The sequence below is a fragment of the Entamoeba histolytica genome, genomic scaffold, assembly GCF_000208925.1.
Source record: "Entamoeba histolytica HM-1:IMSS scf_1104750518051 genomic scaffold, whole genome shotgun sequence".
Classification (NCBI taxonomy): domain Eukaryota; phylum Evosea; order Mastigamoebida; family Endamoebidae; genus Entamoeba; species Entamoeba histolytica.
In genome coordinates, this window is record NW_001915190.1 from 6,464 (window position 1) to 11,847 (window position 5,384).

Here is a 5,384-nt window from a genome sequence, read left to right on the forward strand (position 1 = left end):
TTTTTATTCTTTTTTATTTCATTTTCAATTAAACCAAGATTGAATCATTTCATTTCAATTACTATGATTCGTTTTGATGTGAAATTATTTGGAAGTTGTTTTCCACAAAGTGCATTTGATATTTCTTCATATGAAAATGAATGTTGTTTACAACATGATTTTGTTTTATTATTTTCTTTATAAACACAAATATCATATCCATATTTTCCAAATCCAAACAAACAACCATTTGATTGACTAAATAAAGAAAATGCATTTTGTGGTTCTTTAATATCAAATTTCTTCATTCCTTCTGTTCTTCCTTTTGATTCCAATGAAAATACAAATGATTTTGAATCATTAATAAAATCATCAACTTTATCAATTTTCTCATTAACATATCCTCCAAATTTATTTTCTTCTTCATCTTCAATAATAATCATTATATGTTCTTTATTTATTATTCTTTGATCAAATACTGATGTATTAACATTCCAATCATCTTTATCTGAATCAAATAGTGTATTGGTTATTCTTTTTTCTATCCATTCTTCTAGTTGTTCGATTTGATGTTTTGGTGGATATTTCTTTTCAACTCTCTTACTTTCCCCATCTTCTCTAATATCTTCTAACTCTCCTTTATATCTATTTTTCCATCTTTTATTTTCTTCAATTAGTTTATTAATTCTTATTTCTTGAGTTTCCATCACTTTTGTAATGATAATGTCAACTTGTTCTGATAGTATCTCTTTATCTTCAAATATAATTTTATTAATTCTTTGATAAACATTCTTCAAATTATCTATCATCATCATTCCTTCTTTCAGTTTATTTCTAATTATTTCATTTTTTCCAATTATTTCTGCTTTTCTGTCATAAATTCCTTCTATTCTTTTAATTCTATCTTCTGGACTTTCTCCTTCAACATCACTTATTTCTTCTGCAATGTTATTTAACCAACTCTTATTATATTCTCTTGCACTTTTCATTAATTCTTCAATCTAACTTTATTCTTTATTACATGTTTCTTGTAATTCATTAAATATCTTATTTCTTTCTTCTGTGTTTTTTTTCCATTCTTCTTTTATTTTTCTTTGTTTTTGAGTTTGTTTTTTATTCTTTTTATTTTGTTATAAACATCATTCATACCAAGTTTTAATTATCAGTTCAACGTAATTATTTATTAGATCTTCTATTTTAATAATTTGTTATAAATAGAATATACTAAAATATATTATTATTTTATTATTTATTAATAATTCATAAATAACAAAAAGAAAAGAAGAAGATAATAAACAAGAAATAGATGATAGTCAGACAAGAAATACAACAAACGAAAGAATGAATAAAAGATGAGTGAAAGAATAATAAATATATAAGAAAAAAAAGAAGAAGGAGATATTGAAAAATTAACAACAGAATAAATTACTTATGATTTACCTAATAGTTAATATTTCATCTATTTGAGATGTGAGTTTTTCTTCTTCTCTTTTCTTTTATTCTTTTTCAAACTTCATCAACTTATTTGTTTCTTCATTTAACTTGTTATTTTGACTTTGTATTTTGACTTTAATGCATATTAAATCTCATTATTCTTTATTGTCTTATTTTATATTGGATATATTAATATCACTATAAATATCATCATCTCTTATTTCCTCGTCGTTCGTTTTTCTTTCATTTTTCTTGTTAACACTTTATATTTTCATTACATTACATTCTTTATCAAATATAATTCCATCTATTTCATTAAATAATATCATTACATTAATTACTTATTACTACTTATTTATTCCTATTCAATAATATCAAATATTACCAATTTATTCTTGTTTGTACATTTTCTCTTAAAAGGCAATATCATTACTAGAAGATAACTCTCATTTTCATTAATTATTTTTATTTTATCCTTGCATATGGTGATTCCGACTTGTTTCTTTTGATTCTTATTTTCTTTCTATCATTTAAATACTCATATTATCACAACATTAACTAACGCTACAAAAAAGATGAAAGATAAAGAAAGAACAATTAATAGATATATCCACAATTAGATTTTCTTCATATTGAGAAGTGATTATTTCAGTTTCTTCATTATTCTCTATTGGTGTAATAGAGTTCATTTCTAGCATACTCGCATTAGATTGTTCTTCTTCTAATGTGCTGTCAGAATTGAATGTGTAAAACATTAAGTCTTTCATATTTTTGATAATTATTGTTTGTAGGATTTTGGAAAAGTTTAATTGTAATTTCAGTGTTTTTAATCTTCTTATAGACTCTTTGTGAATTAATCCATTTATTGATAATATTACATGTATTATTTCTACATATATTATTTCTCTATTATTTCTTAATTTCTCATGTAATTCTTTATACTTATTTATTTTATGAATATAATTTAATTCTAAATTATTATCTTGACATATAGCAACATCTATGATATATCATTTCTTTTCTGTAATATTTTGATAATATATATTATGTCTTCTAGCATTGAAAGAATTGTCACTAACCAATAAATCTTTATTGTAAGTTATAATCATTTTATCATTATTAATACATTTTGGATGATTATTAAAATCAATTGAATCAAATTCATTAAATATGTAATTAATATCTGTTTATATATTTGTTTACAAACATAATCATGTTTTAATATTTGATTCTTTTTCATTACATCATAACAATATATGATTAATAGATGCAATTGTGTTATGACAATGTTTACAATATTTTAAAGCATCATTTTGGAGTATTTTTGATTTAATATTTCCTGTCATACTTACTCCTTCTTGCATCTTTACTATTTGGAGGAATGCATTTATTTTTATATTTAATGACCTCCATGTGGCTACTGTTAATTTCTTATCATTGAAAGTGCAATTTGCACATCTTATATATTCACCACATTTCTTTTCTTTCCATTCATTTAAATATCTTTCATTTAATTCATTATTTACAAATTCAAATACTTTCTTTACATCATGTTTTCTTTCATTTATTTCTATTATATTTAGTAATTCATTAAAATTAATCTTCTTACCAAATGCTTTCTTCATTCTTTTAATTATTCAATTTGGATTTTCTTTTATTGATTCTATCATTTCTCATATTCCTGTGCTTGATCTCCACTTATATTTTAAATATATTCTTAATAATTCTTTACCACATTCATCTCTTGCTGATATTAATCCTAATCCCAATTCATTTATTTTAACATATAGTCTACTTTTTGGGAATATTTCTACTATATAATTGGAGGTGAATTAATTACTTTCTTATTTGTTTATCTATCTTCTCCAATTCTCATAGTTTCCATGGGACAATACTAAATCCATATCTTAATTTGGAGATTATATCACTATTAATCTTTCTTATTGTCTTGAGGCTGCTATATTTCATAGTATTTAATGATGATAAAATAGAAGACACATCATTTAATATTCTTGTACAATATTTGTTAATATTTACTTTATCTCCTATTTCAATACCAAGATATTTATAAGGATTATCATTAGTTACTCTTGGTAATTCAGCTAATTCACCATTTATTTGACTATTAATATTAGTCATTATCACACTCTTTTCTACATTAATTTTTAATCCTATTGCATTAAATATTTCTTTAGTTAATTTGTATGCTTTTTCCATTTCATTGAGGCTATTAGTCATTATCTTTAAATCATCCATATACAATATGTGGTTTAACTAGACTTGTTTTTCTTCTCCATTTATTTTAATATTTAATTTGTTTATTTGTTTATCTAATTGTTTAGATAATATATCAATAGATAATACAAATAAAAGTGGAGATAGGCTGTCACCTTGTATTATTCATATTTCTACATTAACTATACTATCACTTTCTTGATTATAATATAAATTAATATATGTATTATTTAATATATATAATACTATTAATTACTACTAGTTGGATATTAAAATAAATTAAACAATGTTTAATCCATTGATGATTAATACTATCATATGCTTTGGAGACGTCATAATATGTTTCTACCCACTTCCATTTATTCTTTATTAATAATTGTTGGATTATAATGTTATATAATAATCCTTCTTTTGATGCATATGTATATTTTTTACATCCAATTTGATTTAATGAAAGTTGTTTTTCAATTGGATTTTGCATCAATTGATTTTCTATTTTCATCTTTAATATTGATGTATATACTTTTAACAGACAAATTAAACAATGTAACATTCTGTAATTTGATTTTCTAATTTATCTCATTTCATATAATAATGATATTGATGAAATGGATATTAAATTCATTAAAATTACATAGCAAACATTAAATAAATTCAACAAATAAATTATTTGATATTCTAAATATTTAATCAAAACAACATATTTAACCAATTCTATGTATTTTATAAATAGGAATGAATTAATAGGATAATATAATTGAATAAGAGTTATTATTCATATTTTATTAACAATTATATATTCAATTAATACAATATATAAATTAATGTTTAAGTAAAATAATGTAATAATAAATTGATATATTCAAATAAAGAAATTAATAAAAGATATATTATTTGATATTTATCTTCTTAAGATTTATTTATTATATCTTTGCATATTTTATCATTTTTTATTTCATCTTATTCTTTTCATTTTTGTGTGTATTTGTAGTAATTTATTCATTTGTTTTTATTATGATATATCATCATTCATAAAATGTAATATCTATTTTAATTTCAAATATTGTTTATTATGGAGTAAATCTCTCAATCTACATATTTTGAATATATTATTCTTTCTATATTTCTTTGACTTCTTTCATGTTTATTAATATTAATGATGATAATGGTTGAAACTACAATATGAATATAAATAGAATAAACAACAATATAATGAAAAATAAAAATAGAAAGATGATATTAATGAAATGATGTAATTTATTACAATGTCATAATAATTAATGAAATATACATCTTCATATTCTTTCATTTCTTCGTTATCATTCTTGTTCTTTTTATTCTTATAATTCATTACTTGTTATTGTTTTATTCTTTTCTTCTATTTATTTCTCTTTTTATTTTGAATATATTCTTATTCTCATTTATTTTCATTTTCTTGTATTAATCTTTCTATTGATTTTTTTACTTGTTACTTTATTTTGCTTTCAAATAATCGTAATGAAAATCGTTTATAATTTATTAAATTTTCTTCTTTTTATTCAATTGTGTTTTGGTAGTCTAATAAAAATGTTGATATTTTCTTATGTTGACTTTCATCTCTTTATTGGATTTTGTGTTATTTTTTTTGAAATTCATCTTCACTTGTTGTTATTACACTAATTATTACAACATTAATTGAAATGTTATTCATATTTGCGTTTCAGATGAGTATGTTATACTCAAATTTACTTCATCTT

At 21.2% G+C, this 5,384-nt stretch overlaps 3 annotated features.

Moving 5' to 3' along the window:
* Positions 1–1,991: 1,991 nt before the first annotated feature.
* Positions 1,992–4,619: a repeat region.
* Positions 4,589–5,128: a repeat region.
* Positions 4,943–5,384: a repeat region.